The 22,631-nt window shown below is 39.2% G+C and overlaps 1 pseudogene; it reads left to right on the forward strand.

The window, feature by feature from the left end:
- The window catches only part of LOC104860972, a 23,210-nt pseudogene extending 13,383 nt beyond the window's left edge, over window positions 1–9,827 (forward strand).
- Window positions 9,828–22,631: the final 12,804 nt, after the last annotated feature.

The following is a 22,631-nucleotide window of genomic DNA, read 5'->3' on the forward strand; positions in this document are numbered from 1 at the left end:
TATAAGATTATAAATTTAAGGAGATGGATTTAAAAGAAAATTGCATAATCTGGAGAGTTGAAAATTGACATTTACCTAAAAGCAAAATATTCTGTAAACTATTGTTGTGTGTGTGTGTGTGTGTGTGTGTGTGTGTGTCTGTGTGTCTGTGTCTGTGTGATTTTTTGTTTTGTTTTGTTCTGTTTTGGTACCGGGGATCCAACTCAGCTCCTTGAGCTTGCAAGGCAGTCAGCTGAACCACTAAGCTAAATCCGCAGCCCCAAACCATTATTTTTTAATTGTAATAAATATGAGAAAAACAGATTAGTTCATAAAGCATGAGTTGAGTTCAGTCCAGTCAACTTTAATGATTTTGCAATCTGGTATATAGAAAAAATATTTGTTGTTGTTTCTTAACAAGATAGATAATTGTGAAGTAGGAGGGCTGGTGGGTGTACAGGGGTGCGTGTTGAGATGACCATCACAGAAAGAAACTAATGATAATTTAATAGTAAACTGTTACAAAGTATCTTAGATAAGGGAGAATAAATTTACTCTTTTCATGTTTAAAAAATTAGAAAATATCTTAAAAATACAATATACCAAAATGTTTGGGATGCAGCAGAAGCAGTATGGAGAAGGAAATATACAGCCATGAATACTTACATTAAGAAATAAGAACCCAAATCAACAACCTAACACCCTAAGGAACAATAAAAAAAACAAAACTCAAAACCAACAGAAGTAAGAAAATACTTATATTATAGCAAAAAATAGAAAAACAGTCAAACCACTAGAACCAAGAATTATCTTCAATAAGATCAGTAATATTACTAGACTAGAAAAAATGACTTAAATAACTAGTAGTATACAAGAAAGCAGACATTACCCATCTTTTGCAAAAATAAAAAGGATCATAAGAAATTACTAGGAGCAATCATATCTCCACAAATTGTATAACCAAATGAATTGAATTAATTCTTAGAATTATACAATCAACCAAGTCTAAATCATGAAGAAATAGAAAATCAAACAGACATAACTAGTAAGGAGATGAATAAAAATTTTTAAAACTCTCTCTGGAAAAAAAAAAAAAAAAAAACAGAACCAGATGGCTTCACTAGTAAATTCTAACAACCGTTTACAGAAAAATTAACACCAAGCCTCCTCAAATTTTGCTTTAAAATGAAATCAAATACTTCAAACTTATACTATGAGGCCAGAAATATCCTGATATCAAAGTCAAACGGGCCAGGGATTTAGCTCAGTGGTTCTGCCGCCTGCATCGCAAGCACAAGGACCGAGTTCAATCCCTGGTACCAAAACAAACAAACAAACAAACACAAAAGCCAAGCAGGAACACTGTAAGAAAAATATAGACTGATATCCCTGATATTGATGCAAAAATCCTCAAAAAAATTCAGTACTAGCAAACTGAATTAAACAATATATTAAAGTGCTTGTACACCATTAGCACATAGGATTTATTCCTGGAATGCAATGATGTTTCAGCACACAAAAGTCCATCAGTGTAATTCTCCACATTTAACAAAATGGAGTACAAAGGATACACGATGACCTCGGTTGATGCAGTGTTGCTTCAATTTGCATTTCTCTAATGGCTAGTGACGGTGACCATTTTTTCATGTATTTATTGGCCATTTGTACTCCTGTGTGAAGCATCTTCATTTTCGTTTTTGATTACATCTTTTATTTTGGGGAAGTATTTTTTTTTTTGTTTTTTATATATTCTAGATGTTAGTCTTCTGTCTGAGGAAAACTGACAAATTTTTTTTCCCATTCTCTAGGCTGTCTCTTCACTCTTGGTTGTTTCTTTTACTGAGCTTTTTAATTTGACATACTATTTGTTGATTTTGGTATTATTTCTTGTACTGCTGGGGATCTGTTCAGAAAGTCTTTGCCTGTGCTTATGGCTACAATCGTTTTAGATACTGTACTTCCTAGAAAATTGTTTCTGTTTAGCATTCAGAGCTTCAATCCATTTTAATTTTAGTTTAGTACATAGTGAAATATCGGGGTCTAGACGCAACCTTCTACATGTGAATACCCAGTTTTCCCAGTACCATTTATTAAAGAGGCTATCTTTCCTCCAGTGCATGTATTTGGCCCCTTTGTCAAAAATCAAATAGCTAAATGTTCCTGGGATTGTTTTGTGCTTCTTCTGTTCTGTTGATCCATATGCCTGTTTTTGTGCCAGTGTATGCTATTTTCTCACCGTATTTTTGTCATATATAACTTTAACTCTGGGATTAGAGTGCCTCCTGCTTTGCTTCTGTTATCCAGAATTGCTTTTGTTATTCTGGATCCCATCTCTTCCACATATATTTTAGATTGTTTTCTCTAGATCTCTGAGAAGTCATGTTGATATTTTGATGGGATTGCATTAAATGTACGTATCAGTTTTGGAAGTATAGCCGTTTTTATTATATTGGTCCTACTCGTCCAGGTACAGGGGATATCTTTCCATTTTTTCATGTCCTCTTCAAACGCCTTTTTTATAGTGACGCAGTTTTCATTGCAGGGGTCTTTCACTTCCCTGGTTAGGTTAATTCCTAAATATTTAAATTTTTTATTCTACTATGAATAGTATTGGTTTCCTAATTTCTTTCTCAGTTAGTTCATTATTAGTATATAGGAATACTATTGATTTTTATGTTTATTTTGTATCCTGCTACATTACTGAATTTAGTTATTAATTGTAAGAATCTTTTGGTGGAATTTTTTGGATCTTCTCTACAAATGGTTATATCATCTGCTAAAAATGATAATTTCACTACTTCTTTTCCTACTTATATCCCTTCTTTTTTAATTTCTCTTGCCTGATTGCTCTGGCTGTTTTGAGGGCCATATTGAACAGGAATGGTGATAATAGACATACTTGTCTTTTTCCTGATTTCAAAGAGAAAGCTTTCAAGCTCTCCCCATTTAATGTGATATTGTCAGTAGATTTGTCATATATGGCTTTTATGAGATTGGATAAGGTCCTCCTATACCTATTTTCTTGGGGCTTTTGTCATGAAAGGATGTTGCATTGTGTCAAAGACTTTTTTGGCATCTATTGAGATAATTGTGTGATTTTTGTTCTGGCTTCTGTTTATGTGGTGTACTACATTTATTGATTAACATATATAGACCCATCTTTGCATCCCTGGGATAAAGCCTCATTGGTCATGATGTGATGTATGATCTTCCTGATGAGTTGTTGTATTCTGTTTGTCAGTATCTTGCATCTATGTTCATTAGAGAGACTGGCCTTGCCTTTAAGGTTTATGTTGAGAAGTCTGCTGTTATTCTGATGAGTTTTCCTTTATTGCCTTTCTCTAACAGCTTTTAAGTTTCTGTTCTTGTGTTCTGTAACAACCTAGGTTCTTTTGTTGCTCAAGGAAATCCTGACTTGTTTGAACAGATTGCCTCCTAAACCTATACAGTTTCTTGATCTGTATCCTAGTAGCCATATTAGGAACATAAAAGAAAACAAGGTGAGCTTAGCAACTTGTTCTTGGCAAATCTAAGTGGTCCCACTTTCCCTTTAGATGCAGTACCTCCTGAATAATGACCAGAAGAGGGAATTAAGGATGTCCCCTTAAATTGTGTACAAAGACTTTATTACTTTGACTATGTTGGTTGGGTGGTCCTATTTTCATGGTGTGTTTTGTTTCAATTCACATAGAGAAAGACTTTGATGATGGATAGCTTGAAATTCCACAACTTATGGCTCCATGTGAGCAAAAGTTCAAACATGTAAACTGCTAGTAAATGTATAATCTAAATATTTTCAATTCAATGTTCCTAAATGCTAAAAAAAAGAACCTTAGCTCTATATATGAGTAACTAATATGTTAAATCTTTATTCTCTGTAAATCCATACCCCTTTGCTAAGGCTGCACTATCTTCTTCACAAGTCTTTATCTCTCCCTTCCTTATACAATGTGATTAGCTCATGGAACAGTGAAAGCCACTTCCTAAGGCAGGAAAATTCATATGACACAATACAGTAGCTAACACCTGCAATGATAATAATACTGTATACTCTCACAAAGTCATGTTTCAGAGTTCACAGCCTCAGTTGCTTGTGTATTTTTCCTAACATAATCATTCGGGGAACCCCACACACACAATTTTGAGGAAAAGCAAATATCCTCCTCAGTTGTTTTTTGGTGGGAAGTTTGCAAATAGCCAATCCGAGACCGTTATTTGGTTCTCTTTGCTGCTGATTGGCTGCTGTCCTGCAACCCATCTCTGGCAGATGCACCAGCATTCCAATCATAACAGGATGTTGTACCCTGTTGTAGCTTTCTCAAGTGTTCTAGGTTTTGTTCTTCTTAAAGCCCTACTATCTCTAAGATGCCACCAAAACACCCTGTACCTTCTAAAGCTTTATTAATACAGTATTTTATTAAATTAAATTAAATTATGTAACTGCAGGAGACATAGCATATTTAGGGTTTAAACTATAAAAATAGGCATTTTTGCTTGGCATGGTGGCTCAAGCCTGTAATCCCAGCACTCGGGAGGCTGAGGCAGGAGGCTTGCTGTGAGTTTGAGACCAGCCTGGGCTACACAGTGAGTTCCAAGTCAGTCTCAACTATATAGTAAGACCCTGTCTCAAAAAACCAAAAATAAAAAAATAAAAAATAAATAAAATAAAATAGACATTTTTTTCTGACCATATCTGAAATGTGTGGCTGTTCACAATTCACAGGTGCACTAGGAATGTAACCCCCATGAATTTCAGACGTCCACTGTCACTACTTTCTGAGCATCCACAGCATGCCAGACATATATCAATTCATTTAACCTCATAAGTTACACTATTATGAAACACACTTTAAAGATAAGCAAAGTTGTGGAAGTGAAGCAATTTGGCCAAATTTTCTCTAAGCATGAAGATTTGCACCTATCTTTTCCACCTCACCTGACCACACCACTAGCCAGTCCAAATTGAAAACATACAGAGCCTGACACTCTTCCATCCCTCTCCCATCCAACCTCAATCTCTTATTTCACCTGACCAATTCTTCCATATCCCAGGGCACTGGCATCTCAGCTTTGCTTGATTGCAAAACCCCTTTGCACATGTTCTCCACTCTGCATTCATGCACACACAATATTCAAAACTTGCACTGAGCAAGTCCTTTCCATCCACTCCTTTCCTAGATGCCTCAGCTAAAGGAACTTTACTCTGTGCCTCCTTTTTCACCCATCATTGTGCAGCCCTGAGATACAGTCTAATTGTTCGCATACAAACACATCCATCATGAGCCCAAAGACTTCAAGCAGAAAGCGGATCTAATATTTTTTTTCTCTGTACCTCCCACCATGCCCAGGTGTGATGGATAAGTCTCCTCCACAGCACCACTCCAGGAATGAATAACATGGCACACTTGGCTTGGCATGGGGAGCTGAGCAAGCTGATAGACTGACAGGTCTCTGCAGCTAGCCCCTGTATTCTCATTAGGAGCTGCCACATCCCACGAAAGAATGGATTCATTAACTATTGCCCATGCCAGCTGCTGTGTTAGACACTATGAATACTTTCTCTCATTTCATTCCCTCAACAACCCACTGAGAAGGAGATTAATAACCCCACACTTTATGGATTAGAAAAGTGAGTTCAAATCAATCACTGCTAGAGCCAGGATTTAAATCCAGTTCTGCCAAAATAGGAAATCATATTATTTTCCACTATACTACAGTGTCAAAGAGAGAAAACAAAGACATGTCTTACCTATGCAGAGGTCTTCCTGAATTTAGAGTATACTCTTTTTCTTTCTATCTTATTGATTTTATTGGTACTTTTTAAGTATACAGTACAGTTACATTCATCATTGGGATCAATATACTCTTTACACTGCAATCTCTGCTTCCTGGTTGAAGATTAGGATTTACCTTTTAATTCTGTCTATGTGCTTTTTTCATTCCTTTCAAAGAGTCGACACTTCATGATCTCTTTGGTGACTAAAAGCTTTAGGGAGTAGACTATACCTTTGAAACAGGAAAGGGCTCAAGAATATACTATGCCCTTTCCTGGTCACTCTAAATGTAGCCTATCTGTACATTATGGTACACCCCCAACTAGTTCATAACCCAGAGACACACACAGAATCCTGTAGGACTTCCCAAGGTCGGCCTTTTCTTGCTTCCCTTCTGGAACTCCACACCTCAGTTAGTTTCCTGCTGAGTCAAGCTTAACCTTGACTTGGCTTACCCTATTCTTAATCTACCTACCTCTGATCAGAACCCCCTGCTCTGACCTCCCCATCTCCCATGCAGGAAGGTCTACCAGGACTTTGGTTGCAGACTTTGTGCCTATCCAGTTTAGGGTAGCAGGAATAACCCACAAGGCACACATATTCACCTTACATGAGCACAATATTTGATGTGAGAAATAGGTTTATCCTGTCCTGGATCAAAGCCTACAAAGATACTAGTATCTCCACAAAATATCAGGAGCAACAATAATAACAAAGTAAGAGATTACTCTAGAATACTATTCTTTGGATTGTGCTATAATATTATTTCACAATAGGGACTTGCTATGGTTTGGATGTGATTTGTCACCCAAGGATTCATATGCTGAAAACTTGAGCCCCAGTATGGTGATGTTAGGAGGTGGTGGTACTTTAGCAGGTGGTACCTACTGGGAGGTCATTGGGTTATTGTGAGTAATGAAGAAATTGGTATAGAGCTTATTGCACCCTTGAAGTTTGTTTTAAAAAGCAAGGTTGTCCCGTGTGATGGCATATGCCTGTAATAACAGCTACTTTGGAGGCTGAGACAGGAGGATTGTAACTTTGAGACCAGTCTTGGAAACTCAACAAGACTCTTACCACAAAATTTTTTTAAAAGCATTGGAGATGTAACTCAGTGGTAGAGCACTTGCCTAGCATGCATGAGAGCCTGAGTTCAATCACCAATACCACAAAAGAAAAAAAAACCCTAATCTCTGAATTGCTTTCTGGCTTTCAGTCTCACCATATGATTCCCTCTCTTGCACTGTCCCATCATGATGCCACCATATGATGCCACCATATGATGCCACCATATGATGCAGCCAAGGAGGCACTCACTAGGGCTGATGCCATGCCGTTTAGACTTTCCACCTACAAAATTATGAGCTAAGTAAATCTCTTATCTTTATAAGTTACCCAGATATTTTATTACAGTAATGGAAAACCAGCTGATACTGCTTATGAAGGTACTATCAATGAGAAGTATGTCACCACTACAACCTGAGATTTTCCATGCCGGTTAAATTATTTGCCTATAACTAACCTAACCTTCTTGCCTCGCTTACTGGTATTAAGAAAAGAAATGTCTGTTATGCCTGCTTGAGAAATTAATAATTGGCTAGCTTTGAAACTGAAAAAATCATAATCCTAATGTTATGGCTTGTGTCTATATATCTCCCCCAAAGCCTCATACAGTCATAGGTAGGACTTTCGGGGGTAGGTGGATCTAGAGTATGTGATGCTGGGATTAAGTGTGTAATACTAGGATTAAGTGTGTGTGATTATTAAATTAGTCCACTGATTGTTTTGTCACAGTTATGCATGTGGATAATGGGAAGACCCACCCTGGGTGTGAGTACTATGCACCCTAAGATCATGTAGCCTGTATAGAATATAAGGAAAAGAAAGGGCTGCTGTCATCACTTGTTGCTTGCTGCTTCGTCTGTACTTTGCTGCTTTGTTGCCTTCTGCCCACCATGAATTGTTTCTCCTCTGTGATGCCCCTCTGCCATGCCACCCTGCCTTGGAGACAGCCAACTTTAAGCTGAAACCTCTAGAAACTATGAGCTATGATAAATCTTTCCTCCTTTAACTTTGGGTATCAGGTATTTTTTTTTCTCAGCAATAAGAAAAGTAACTAAGACACCTAACTAACCCATACAGTCCTGAGTCTAAGTCATTATATATGTCACTTCACAGGAAAAGCCCCAGATTAAAAACTCATTTTCTTAGCTGCTCTATAGCTGGAAATCCAACCATCTAGACCTGTGTGGTCAAGGAAAGAAGGTTTTGGAGCATGAATCTTGTTGCTAATGCTGTCACAAACTAGGGATTTCTGCACTGATATGTGCATTGATAATTGTCCTCTTGCTATAATTGCTCATTTAGATTAAAATAATGAATATCTTCTTGTTTAACTAAAAAGTGGTAGGTTTGCTAATTTTTTATATCCAAAGGAGAAAACAAAAGAATACATATGGATGGTAAACAAAGTTATAGCTTAAAAAAATATTTGAGCTAAACAGAAGTGGAGCAACAGAAACCATTATGATGACAGACAATTATAAAAAGCAAGAATGCACCCAATTTTATTCTCATTGACCTTTTGGAGAAATTATGAGAATAATGCTCTGCAGGCATTTGAATAGCAATATCTTAGCAACACAAAATAGTAGCAAAGCCGGGCATGGTGGTGCACAGGAGACTGAGGCAGGAGGATCGCTGTGAGTTCAAGACCAGTCTGGGCTTCATAGTGAGTTCCAGGGCAATCTCAACTACATAATGAGACCCTGTCTCAAAAAAAAAAAAATAGTAGCAAGTGGAATACAACATTCTTGAGGATGCTGTACTTAGGGCAGGAGCAAGGTCAGAACTCTGAGATGAAAGACCTGGCTCCATCTCTCACTGACCTAGGTTTAAAATAAAATAAGGGACAGAGATATGAAAAAGACAGAGTAACCTATTACAATAGAAAACATATGAGCTTTTAGACCCACCTAGATCTGAGTACCCTTGAGTTTTAAATGGTGATAATAAGGCAATTTGAGAAAGGTCTGTTGTAAAACCCAGGTAACAGCTTATAAAAGTGTTTACTACAGTGCCAGGCCTTAGGCATGCCCAATAAATAAAAATGATCTACTAATATTTTCTGGCTTTTTACTTACAATTTGCCTACAAGATTTCTTACCTTGTATTCAGGTGCTCAAATTTGAGTGGCCAGTTGTGCACAGGGTGCCCAATTCCTGCTTCCACGCATGTCTGCAAATTCAGATATCACACCTACCTCCACAAGCTAAGCCCTCCAACCCTAGGCAAGCCCTGGGTCTTCTTTGATGTGGACATCAGTGGGGAATGAGTTGGTCAAAGTGTTATAGAACTGTTTGCGAATATTGTACCCAAAAGAAAATCTTTGTGCATCAGGTACAGGAGAAAAAGGCCTTGGACCCACAACAGGAAAATACCTTCATTTCAAAGGTTACCCTTTCCATCAAATTATTAGGAAATGTATGATTCAGGGTGGAGATTTCTCAAATTGCAATGGAACAGGTGGTAAAAGTATTTATGGCAAAAAATTTAAAGATGAAAATTTTAGTATAAGCACAATTGTGAGGGTTTGTTGAGCATGGCAAATGCAAGCTAAATACAAATAGCTCTTAATTCTTTATCACAGCTGTTCCAACCCCTCATATGGATGGGAAACACATGGTGTTTGGTCAGGTAATTAAAGGAATAGGTATGACAAGGATAGTGGAAAAATGTAGAAGTAAACAGTGCAAAACCTGTGTATTATTTGCAGAATATAGAGAATTGAAAGAAGGTGATGGTTGGGGAATATTCCCAAAAGTAGGCTCTGGTGACAGTCATCCAGATTTCCCTAAAGACCCAGAGAAAGATTTAAAAGATATAGATGAATTTTTATTAATAACAGAAGACTTTAAAAGCATTGGAAATACTTTTTTAAGTCTCAGGACCTGGGATATGGTGATTCTAAAATACACAAAGGTTTTAAGGTTTGTGGATAGTTCAAAGGCTATCTTTAAGGAAGCAGATAGATCCAGGCTGCTATACACTATAAAAGATATTGTTTGTATGTAATGCTGTACATGAACCTTCTCTTTTGGAGACAGGAGCTAATAAAAGCTTTGCTTTCCTGAGGAGCTGAGATGTGTTTTCCTTTTTAATAAGAATTAACAAATTGACCTATCCCCCTTTTCATTTTGCTATTAGGGAATTGAGAACCAAAATTTTAGGTCAATCATTCAATTAGGCTTTAACTTTTTTGCATATTTCTCTTCAATTTCTCTGCTAGACTCAACAATCTTGACTGTCTAGCCTTATTTATACATGTATGATCCTAGTTTGTATTTCTTATTTATATTCAACTATTTTTCTGTGTCTGCCACAAGCTACCAGAATTCTTTTGTAGAATAAGGCCGAGCATACACACACACACACACACGTACACACAGAAATGACTTTTAAGGATTGCTGTAGCCCTTACACTGCATGCTTTGTTCCTGAATCTCACAGAGGTCTTGATTACATGTTAATGATAGAATTATAGTCATCTTTAAACTGTATTTTTGAGTATTTTAAAATGTAATATCTTCCAGTCATAACAATGTTATAAGTCTTATAACTAGGTCACTGTTTGTTAAGTGCTCAATACACAAAATTATATGTATGTGTATGTTCATATATAGCAAAATTATATTTTAACTTCCAAAAAAATCCATCTCAATCTCTATCCTTCCTTACCTACTTTACTGAATTTTTATATTTCCAAGCAGAAGCACAACCTACAAAGTCTGCCACAACCCCAAGGAACAAAGTATGCAGCTGTCATCATCCACAACACAGAGCTCTCATGCTGCTAGGGTCTTGTTTTTTATTTGTTTGTTGGTTTGTTTGTTGGTCCTGGGGATGGAACTCAGGCCCTTGTGCTTATGAGGCAGGTGCTAGAACCACTGAGCTAAACCCCCGGCCCTCTCATGCTGCTAGGAAACTTCTGTTAGACCCACAGACTCTCTGCAAAGCAAATGGAAATCCATAGGCTTCACAGAGACCATAAGCTCCACAGAAAGACATTAGAGGCACTAACAAAACCAGTCTTTCAGAGGCCTGGGATAAAATTTCAAGAAGTCCTTCATAGAACCCAGTGCTGCAGCCAGCCAATCAATTATTAATGCTGCAGTCAATTTCTGTCACTCTTCTCAGGGGCGGGGCTCCCTCAAGCTGGGGAATTAAAAAGGCTGCAATTTCCTGCTGCTATAAAAGGCAGCCAATTTACAAATACTTAACAGCCTCACCAACTGCAAGAGAACAGACCACGTTAATTGTACAAAAGAAGGCCTCCACCAGGGTCTCCTCTCCCTACCTCAAGTCCACCTCCTAAAAGTCATAGGAAACCCAAATCGCTTCACAGTCCTGTTTCCCGGCCACCATTTTGGTCATTTTGGTCAGCAAAGGCAGATGCCAGCAGAGGCTGTCTGGCTAGCCAATCCACACTCATGCCAGGGACACACACTGCGTTTCCCCAGCTTGTCTCCACAGAAATCAGTATGCTGCATAAAGATATCTCAGTCAATGGTGGACCACATATATCCCTGTAGCTACACCACACAGCCTACATGTGTAGTAGCCTATACTATCTAGGTTTGTGTGAATACATTCTGTGGTTACACGACAACAAAACCACCTAATGATAAATTTCTCAGAACATATCCCTATTGTTAGGTGACACGAGGCTGCATAGAGAAAACAATACATGATGCCAATAAGAAGGGGGAACAATCATTAAACCTTTGCCTATACTAACTAATCTAACCTGCTTAAGGACACAATAGGATAGGGGCAATTATTATTCTTTCTATAGAAAAATGCACACAGGTCACAAGCCAAGTAGGTGACCCAGCAGGATCTGCACACAATCACGTTAACCTAAGACCTTGCGCAGTAGTTATGCATCAGATCTAAAATATCCCCTAAAAGTCTCATGTGTTCAAAGGCGGAGCTTTCAGTAGGTGGTTGGGTTATGGGGGCACTGCTCATCAGTGAGTTCATGGCTGAAAGTGATATTAGGAGGTGGGAACTGACTGGAAGTGAGTCACTAGGGGAATGACCTGAGAGGGTATATTCTTGTACCCAGCTTCTCCCTTGTGTCTCTGCTCCCTGGCTGCCACAGAAAAACAGCTTTCTCCTGCTATGCCCTTCTGTCACCCATGGACTGAATCCCTTAAAACCATGAACCAAATTAAATCTCTCCTCCTTTAAATTGTAGGTGTCAGGTATTATGTCTCATCAATGAGAAATATAACTAACACAGGTTCTAAGATAGAACTTTAATGCTATAGTACCTAGAAAAAGTTAGAGCAACTGCCATTTGTAATCTATCTGAAACAGATAGATTAAACTTTGCTGAATGCTAATAACAATTCAGCAAGGCAGGAATCTCTATTTTAGTTTTTAAATGCAAAATAGTAGTTTGCTTTCCTATGAGATTTTAAATGTGTACGTTGTTATAATCATCAGCATAGTCAGGATACAGAAAAAATATAATCAGGAAAGGAATTCCCTTGTGGCTGACCTTTCTCATTTAAACCCCAACCTAACTCTGGCAATAACGATCTGACCTCTGCTTCTGTATTTTTTCCTCTTCCAGAATGTTACTCAGTAAACTAGTGTTACAACCTTCTGAGACACCTTTCTTTCCCTTAACGTAAAGCATCTGAAATTCATTAATATTATCCTGTGCATCCATAATTTATTCTTTTCTATTGCCAAGTAGTAGTGTGTGGCTGTACTTGGTTTATCCATTTACCTAGTAACATAGTTGGGTAATTTATGGTTTCTGACAATGATGAGAAATACTGCCATACACAAAACACACAGATCTTTAAGAGAATATGTTTTCCTTTCGCTAGGCTCAATGCCTAGAAAAGGGATTGCTTAGATCATACAGTAAATATATGTTTCTTTACTTAAGAAACTACCAAACTGTTTTCCAAAGTGGCTGTACCATTTGTATTCCTACTAGAAAAGTATGAGAGTTCCAGTGACTGCATGCTAATCAGTACTGGGTGTTGTCAGCATTTTTTTGTTTGTTTTTTGTTTTTTGAGACCAGGTCTCACTATGTAGTTGGGACTGACCTGGAACTCATTATGTAGCCCAGGCTGGTCTTGAACTCACAGCAATCCTCCTGCTTCAGCCTCCTGAGTGCTGGGATTACAGACATGTGTCACCACGCCCAGCTATTATCAGCATTTTTAATTTAGCCGTTCTAATGAGTATGTAAGGATAATTCATTGAGGTTTTAATTTGCATTTCCTAATTACTAATGATGCTGAGCATCTTTTCATTCTTATTTGATTTCCTTATATCTTTGATGGTTTAAAGTAGGTTCAAATCTTTTGTTAATTTTTAAAAAGTATGTTCGGTTAAGTTTTGCTGAATTTCAAAAGCTCTTTAAATACAAGTGCTTTATCTTATAGTTTACTCGCAAATATTTTCTCCCAATATTAAGACTAGCTTTCTATACTCTTAATAATGTTCCTTCTAATGCAAAGTTTTTATTTTATTGTTTTGTTTTGTTTTGTTTTGTTTTTGAGACAGGGTCTCACTAAGTAGTTGAGAATGACCTGGAACTCACTATGTAACCCAGGCTGGGCTCGAACTCACAGCGATCCTCCTGCCTCAGCCTCCCAAGTGCTGGGATTACAGGCATGCTCCACCACTCCCGGCTCCAAGTTTTTAATTTTTTTTCAGCTTTAATTGAGTTTATTGGTACATTTTAGGGATACAGCACAGTTACATTCATTGTTGGGATCTTGTACCTCTACATGACAAGTCTTGATTCTCATTTTTTCCCCTTAATCCTGCCCTCCCTTCACCCCCTCCTCCCCTCCCCATCTACAAACACTTTTTTTCCATCTTTTCATTATCTCATATTTTTTTCTTTTCCCTTTTTACCCTTCCCCTACCCATCCCACCTTCCCTACACCTTTAGCTCCTTTTTCTCATTTCTAAATTGGGGTTTAAATGAGAAAGGTCAGCCACAAGGGAATTCCTTTCCTGATTGTATTTTTTCTGTATCCTGACTATGCTGATGATTATAACAACATACACATTTAAAATCTCATAGGAAAGCAAACTACTATTTTGCATTTAAAAACTAAAATAGAGATTCCTGACTTGCTGAATTGTTATTAGCATTCAGCAAAGAAAAGAAAAGAAAAAAATGTGAGATAATGAAAAGATGGAAATAAAGTGTTTGTAGATGGGGAGGGGAGGAGGTGCAGAGGGTTAAGGGGAAAAAATGAGAATCAAGACTTGTCATGTAGAGGTACAAGATCCCAACAATGAATGTAACTGTACTGTATCTCTAAAATGTACCAATAAACTCAATTAAAGCTGAAAAAAATTATTTTGGTTTTCTAATTCTTTTCCCCCTTGGTACAGAGACCAAACCCAAAGATGTTCTACTACTGATCTATATCCCTAGTCCTTTTTCTTTTTCTCTTTTTCTTTTTTTGAGACAGGATCTCACAAATTGCCCAGGCAAGATTCAAACTTCCAATCTTCCTGCCTAAATCATAGTCCTTTCCACTAAGTCCCACTACTTTACAAATAGAAGGTCTCCCAAATTTTATTTCTTTAGTTAATTGAAATACTGTATGATTTCACCCTGGCTGTTATTCCTTTAGTTGCCTTTTTCATTGTTACAATTAACATAAATTTAAAGCAGAATGACGTTGTTATGGTTTATATCTAAGTGTCTCGAGAGCTTCATGTGCTCATAGACAAGGCTTTTTGGAAGGAGACTGGACCCTAGGAGAGCTATAGCTAACTTGCTGTTGGGAGGTGGAATCTGGTTGGAAGAGGCGGAAGGATATCTCTCTCCCTGGCTCCTCCCTTCACCCTCTGCTTCCTGGTCACCATGACATGTGCAGCTTTTTTCTGGCAGGCCCTGCTCTGAAGAGAATGGCAGAAGCTCCTCCAGAAAAATCAGATGAACTCCTTCCCTCCCATTCTCCTTTTATACCATTCCAACAACTCAAGTTAACAATTACGCAATTCACCACCACAATGTACATGACACATTTAATCCATTTCTTGTCTTCTCCTCCCCCCTTCCGTCAAATTCCCCCTCTTGGTCGCCTTCATTTTTGCTGTTTCTTTTTATCCATCTTTGAGACTATACATAATTTAAGCTTGTGTGTCTGTTTATTTCACTTAATGCTGTCGCTTCAAGATGCATCCATCTTTCTACAAATGATATGAATTTATCCCTCTTTATAGTAGAGTAGTACTAAATGCACCAACTACACCACAATTGACAATAGAAAAGAATTCAACATGACAAACAAGAAACTAGAGACATTTATAGCTAAGTGGATGCACATTGAGACCATACTCTTAAGTAAAATTAATAAGACAAACGTGTAAATACCGAATAGTTACTCTGGTATGAAAAACTAAAAGTGTAAATAAGGATCAAAATGTATAATTGATACTGTGTTATAGGAAGCAAAGATCTAAAAGAGTAGGGGAAGTGGGAGGGGTAGGGGAAAGTAAGAAGGGAAAAGAAACATATGAGAAAAGGAAAAACATGGACACAATGTCTTTGTAAACAGGGAAGGGTGGAGGGGGTGAAGGGAGGGCTGGGGAATGGGGAAAAATAAGGACCAAGATACATCATACAAAGGTACAAGATCCCAATGATGAATGTAACTGCACTGTATACTGAAAATGTACCAATAAACTAAATATTTAAAAATTCAACAATGGCATAGTCAACTAAAAGTAGTGACACTAGTAAATAGGGAAGAGAATGCTAAATGGGAAATGGAAGAAGTAAAGTTTGATTAAGAATGGAAAGATGAGGGCTGGGGATTTAGCTCAGTGGTGCCGCGACCTGCCTCTCAATTGCAAAGTCCTGAGTTTGAGCCCAGGTACCAAAAAGAAAGAAAGAAAGATAAGATGGAGGAGAACAAAGTGAGATAAGTGAACTTATTAAGAATAAAAAACAATATAATTAGATAAAATTCATAGAAAAAATGAACAAGAAAATAGAGAAAAATAAGTAGAAAAAAAGAAAATAAATTTTTTAAACTTCCAAAATATTAAGAAAAAGAGTTTTTGAATGGAGAATGAATAGTGAGCCTCTACTAAGACCTATGTTGTTTCCACACTCATGTTTCTGTGTGTGAATGCTGAATCCTGCCCACTCTTTCCAGGTCAGTATTCAGTCAGTGGTGTCTGCTCTAAGGCTATACTTAACCCCAGAGACACCCAGATTCCTTGTCCCTGTGTGTCCCAAGTCGCGGCTTTCTCCACTTAATTTATGGTCTGTGGGTGTGTGAGGTACCTACCCCTTCTGCAGAGGCCTCTCTGTCCGTACATCCCAGGCCAAGCAATGCCTTTTCTCATGTTGGTAGACAAGGAAGGAAAACAGACCACTGAGTTCTGGGTTGGATTTCTGCAGCTGGGCAGAGGGCTAAAGCAATGCACTAGACTTCATTATAGCACTTTCAGACTCAGCCCCCTCCAAAAGCCACTCACAATTGGCCTGGCTTCTAAACTCAAAATGTGGGACCCTGTGCTTTTCCCAGTGTGGGCTTTAGCTTCTCAGGGGATCTATATCTAGCCTGTGCCCTCTCATGATTGTGATAGGGTGCTCCAGAAATTCTGAGCCCGTTCTTAAACAATTAACTCACTCCCCAAATGGCTGTTCAAGGGCCAGGGATTTAGCTCAGTAGTTCTGCTGCCTACCTCGCAAGCGCAAGGTCCTGAGTTCAATCCCCAGTACCCCCACACACAAAGAATGGCTGTTCATTAAACACCCTTAGAAATGGCCAGCACTTCATTGGATTGCTTCTACAGCTCTAGTCTGTTGTGCAGGAATCCCTTTCAGAGTAAATCCCCAAGCTATTTTTGCAGTTTACAATAACAGTGGGCTTTTCTTGAGGCTAGCACTGCCACCCTACTCTGCTTTTTCTCTCTGGAGCTGAAAATCCTCTCTGGATTTACTGTGTGTTAACAGATACCCTCCCCTGGAGCCAGGGTCAGCTTTGCAGACAGCTTTGTTCTTTGTCCACTATCTTGAAAATTGTTCCATATATTCTTATAGCTCTTTGGTTATAGCAATTGAGAGGTTAAATGTATTACGTGTTGCTCCATCTTTCTGGAAGTTAAAGTGTCTATTTCCTTTTATTACATTTTTTTTTCTTTTAAAACACACATTAGAAGGAAAACTCCCCCGTGGCAACAACCAGAAGCTTTGCATCGCATGTTTCCACTGATTTATACATCGTGCTCTGGAGTGGCTTTGCTTCCCAGACAGAGCCTCTGAGCCAGATGTTATTTCTCTCTTTGTAGATAAGGAAACACAGCCCTAGAAAAGTTAAGGGTCATTTTCAGAGTGACATTATCTATAAAGGCAGATCCGGAATTAACCCTATGTTCCCAATGCACTGTGCCGTGTACAAATCCTCTGTGCTGGACTTCTGGGATTTTGAGTGTGATGTATTGTAGGGAGCTTCTTTTTTCATCATAATTTTTTGGCATTCTGTAAGTCTCAGTTACCTGTATGTCGAGTTAGTTTCCCCGTGCTTGGAATTTTTGCAACTACAGTTTCTTTAAATAGATTTTTTTTTTTTATTTCTTGTGTGTAGCCCTCTAATTTCTCTCTGTCTCCAGTTATTCTTAGGTTATTCTTCTTGTCATCATCTCGGAGCTTGTAGATGAATTTTTCTTGCACTCATCATTTTTTAGGCATCTCTGAGTAAATCAACAGGTATTTCCATTTTGTCCTAAACTTCTGAAGACCTACCTTCACATTGGTCGTTTCTGCTTTTTATTAACTTAATAGGATTTATCTATGGGATTTTTTTACCTTCTTGTGGAGTCTATTTCTTTGGTAAATTTGTCTTTCGTGTTTTCAACCATTTTTGTCATCTCTTCCACTTTTGTTTCTTACATATCCCCATTTGTCAGTTTGATAGTTTCACTATCTTTTGGGTTAGATCTTCTTTAAATTTGCTGAGTTTCTTTGCTTTCTCTCTAATCATTTCATAGAGCTTGGATATCTGCTGGTTTCTTTGTTTGTTTGGTTGGTTGGTTTCTTTTACTCTACACTGGTGCCTCTTGGGTCTGTTCTGAGATAGTTGGAAACTTTGGAAGCGTTTCGTTGCCTTGCTTTTTCACGTTTTTGGTGGGTTTTTTTTTTTTTTTTTTTTTTGAGACAGGTTCTCACTATGTAGTTGAGACTGACCTGGAACTCACTGTGTAGCCCAGGCTGGTCTGGAACTCACAGCGATCCTCCTGCCTCAGCCTCCCAAGTGCTGGGATTACAGGCGTGTGCCACCACACCCAGTGTCAAATTCTTATTTTCTATCTTTCCTTTTCTTTTTCTTTTTTCCGCTGAGGGTTGAAGCTAAATACAGTGAAGAGGGTGTGTTGTTGATAAAATATCTCTTTAGGTAGGTTCTATTTTCCAAGATGTATTCTCAGCTTTATTTGTCAAAAGATTTGTTTACCACATCAATGTATTAAATTTTGGGCCCCTGTCACTGTGTTGTAAGGAGACGGTTTCTACTGGTTACAGTAGTATTAACAAATCCAACCTTACATCAATTATAAAAAATTAAGATGTGTTTTGAGGGTCTTGTTCTTTTAGCAATGCCCCTTAAAGACTGTATTACACTGTGATGAGAAGTGTGGGAGGAAAGAGAGAAGGGGAAAAGGAAGGGTGCATCAGTGGGAGGTGAGAGAAGTGTTGATAGGTAAAGGATACAAGGAGGCTGGACTCTGTGGGATTATTTTTATAAGCGTGGTAAAAGTATAGTGCTGAGAGGGCTTGGAAGAGTATTTCTATAGGTAGGGGAGTTGCGCAGATGGGTGGGAGTTTATCCAGGGGTGGAGGAGGGAGGCTGAGCAGTCACTGAAGAACTGGCTCCCTCCCTCAGTCTGGTCCTCTCCCGAGATGTCACACGTGCATGAAGGATGAGTTACCGTGATGCGGGAGTGGTTTGGTTTCCCCTCACATACCCCCTAAACACTGGATTTAGTCCTGGTGAGTTTTCTTTCCCTTTACCCTCCCACATTGATACAAGAGATGAAATATGAAAATGCTGTGTCTCCCAACCTGTTAGATATCTGATATGCCAACTTCATTTTCTGTAAGACTTGAAGAATGAATTCTAGGAATAACAGAGGTTAAGAGTAGCAAAATATTTATTGAGAGGATAGCTCCTGAGAGGCAAGAGGGGACTCAGATGGGCAGCCGGGGACCCCATTTTACAGGGAAGTTTTATAAGCAAACCCACCTTGGTAAAAATGTGGATCACCAGTGATGTGGATTACTTAGGTAAGAGTGATCCAATGGGGAAACAAGTCATGTAACAAGGGTGCATGGAGAGAACAAAGACTCCTTCTAGGAAATGATGTGTCCAGAGGTCTCTGGTCACCCACCGGGATGACTGATGTCCATCTATACTTCATTAGGCCTGGTGTTTGTCTTTTGAGGAAGTACGCAGGCCTGGTTGTTTTGTCTTTATCTTGAGGACTGATCTGCAACTGATGTATCTTTGGCCACAGTTGTGATAGGTTTCACCACGGTCCCAACTCTGTCAAGGGCCTAGCCCTATCTGATTGCCTGTAGTATTTCTGTGTAACTTATCTGTCTATAATATTCCTATCTCTGGGGGTATCCTGAACTGCTGCGAGGGGGCAATGGGCAATGATTGTTCTGGCTGAAGGGGGTGATAGTTGTGATCAGCAGTCAGAGATACTCTCTGGAGGGGTCTTTCTAAAGGCTGTGGCTAGATATCAAGCATTCTCATCTTGGGTAGGCATATAGCTTTAAGTCTGGAACAGACAAGGCCAAAGAAACAGTTAAGTATACATGGGCCAATCAATAAGATCAACAAGCCTATTATGAATATAACCAACAAATGTTTCCACCAGAAAGAGCCAGTAATGGCCTCCCACAAAGTGGTTAAGGTGGCCCAGGGAATTTCAGAATCTGACATGGCCTAAACCTGTCATTTAATATCTTGAACAGCCATTGAGATGTTAGCAGAAGTATCAGGAATGTCCATACAATACTCAGCTTTTACCGTTGCACAAGTACCCCCTTGTGCTGCTGTCGGGATATCCAATGTCACCCAATTTTGGAGGATGGCTTGTCTTGTTAATTTTACTTCTTCATCCAGAAGAGAGAGACTACTCTAAGTGTCATTAAAGGCTGGTTGCATTTAGTAGTTAAGGCCTCAATGTGTTGCAGAATATCCTCTCATCCTAGGGAAGGGACAAAGAAGCCAAATGATCATACCAGTGAAACAACCTTCTAGACCATCAGTGTTGTAGATGGGGTAAGTTTGCAGGCTTGTTGAGGGTTTTGACCTCCAGCCTTGTAGTGGGGTGCATCTCCCTATCCATCGAGGGCATAGCCAGGGCCACAAATTGGTTGCGCAGGACCAAAGAGTGCCACTGGGGGCTTCCTATCTTATTCCAGGGCAACCAAAGCACTCTGTTGCAAACCATTCTTCGACTTTAAGGTTGTAGTGTGTATAAATTGCTCTGGGGGTGTCCATCCCAAGTATTTAGTAGAGTTAGGCAGTGAGAATAGAAGTGATGTCTTCATTCTCAGCTTAAGGAGGCCTTTCTACTAAGTTGTCATATAACTGACGTAAACCACATATAATCATCTCTTATTTGGAAGTAGACATCCTGCTATCTATGATTGTTGGTTCTCATGATAGGACCTTTATTCTTACTTAATAGGGGTTTTACTAGTGCATGTAGAGAGGCTTCAGTGGCATTTTTACAATTATGCCCAGGATATTAATGGTGGAGTTTATAGGCCGCTCATGTATCTCGTAATGGTGGGCTAAGCTGTGCCTCCAGGCACAATGAAGGTGACAGAATGCCCAGTGCCTGAGAGACCCCTTGTGTGACTGTTGCTTTAAAAGAAGGCCCACTATCACTCTGTAAGCTCTTAGGAAGTCTGGGTCTGGGGATGATTTCTGAGACCAAAACCTTTATTACCTCTTCTGCCTTTTGTGTTCTACAAGGAAAGGCCTCAACCCAGTTTATGAAAGTAACAAACCAGACCAATAAGTACTGGAGTCCCTTACTCTCTGGCATATGAGTAAAATCAAGTTGCCAATCTTCTCCAGAGTATTTACTATGTCTCTGTATGCCTTGGAGGGCTTTTGGAAGCACTCACCTCTTAACTATCCGTCCTATTGTCTGAGAGAATAACTTTTCCATGAATAACTTGGAGGCCATCTGGTGGGTCTTGTCTCTTCCCAAGTGAAAGGTTTGATGTAAAGCCTTAATAATTTTCCATTGACGAGTGCCAATGTCAGGAACAATTTACCATCATCTGATTATATCCATCCTGATGAAAGAAATTGGCATCCGTGGGAGAGCCCACACAATTTGTGAAAATACTTGGTTCGAGTATGATTAAGAGGCCCTTTCCAGATCAGGGGGTCCAGAAGGGGAGGCTACTTTTGCAGCTGCATCAACCAGTTAATTACCTCAAGATACTTTGATGGTTCGGTTCCTTTTTGGTGTCTTCTGCAGTGAAATACTGCTACTTTGAAGGGCATATAGAATGATGATAAAGGGTCATCTATCTCTGTATGATATTTCATGAGAGGTCCACTGGCTGTCAGATAATATCCTTCGATACGGCTGTATGTGAATGCAATACTGGGAAAGCCTTCTTTGAATCAGTATAAATACTGACTTTTTGTCCTTCGCTGAGTTGTAAAGCCCTTGTCAGAGATGAGTTCTTGTCGCTGGGCACTAGTCCCAGGCACAAGGGAGAAACTTTCAGTGTCTGATGGAGAGTCGCTACCTCATACCTCACCTTTCTTGTCCCATTTTCCACGAAGGAACTGCCGTTACAGAAAAGGGTCAAATCGGGGCCGGTAAGGGGTGCATCTAAGAACTCTTTACTGGCTGCGGATGGATGGAGAATTACCTGTTCACAGTCATGTCTTTCAGTCTCGATTTCCTCCTTTTCTGGTAGAAAGGTGACAGGGTTTAAGGAGGAACATGTCCTTATTTGAATGGTTGGTCCTTCTAGAAGTAGAGCCTCGTACTTGAGAAGCCAGTTGTCTGACAACCACAGGCTCCCTTTGAAAGAAGGAGGTCCTGCCACATTGTGAGCTGTAGACACTGTAGCTTTCCTAGTACCAAAGGCATCCAAGCTAATTTTAGGCAGATCTAATATCACACACACACACACACACACACACACACACACACACACACACAGAGACTGAAATGGTGCTTTGTTGGTAGACTTGATGCTACAGTATTTAGAAGTGCTTGTTTATGCTTCTGAAATGCAGTTTGGTTCCCAGGTTAAAATGGGGGTATCTGCCTTTTGGGGTTCTTTTATAAGCGGGTAGAGGGGTTGTACAGTCTCACCATACCCAATCGAAAGGTGACAGGAGCCTGTAATGCCTAGGAACCCCCTTAGCTGTTTTGGGGTCCTGGATTGTAGGAAGGAAAATAGCAGTTTAATTCTCTCTTCTCCTAACCTTTGGGTTCCTTTAGATAGGATAAGGCCCACATATTTAACCTCAAGGTTGCAAAGTTGTGCCCTAGATCTAGAAACTCTGTAACTCCTGTCTGCTAGAAAATTCAGCAGGGACCAGGTGCCTTGGTTAGAGAGCTCTTCTGAGGAGGCCCATTACAGTATGTCATCTACTTATTGCAAGACTGTGACTCGGGAAAATTCAAAACATGCCAAGTCGTGGGAAAGCACTTGTCTGAAAAGGTGAGGACTGTCTCTGAATCCTTGAGGAAGCACAGTCCAAGTCAGTTGAGAGGCCTGGTTGTGAGGATTTTCAAAGCAAAAAGAAACTGGGTATATATAT

Source organism: Fukomys damarensis, unplaced genomic scaffold, assembly GCF_012274545.1.
Source record: "Fukomys damarensis isolate Sample0158 unplaced genomic scaffold, DMR_v1.0_HiC HiC_scaffold_9, whole genome shotgun sequence".
NCBI lineage: Eukaryota > Metazoa > Chordata > Mammalia > Rodentia > Bathyergidae > Fukomys > Fukomys damarensis.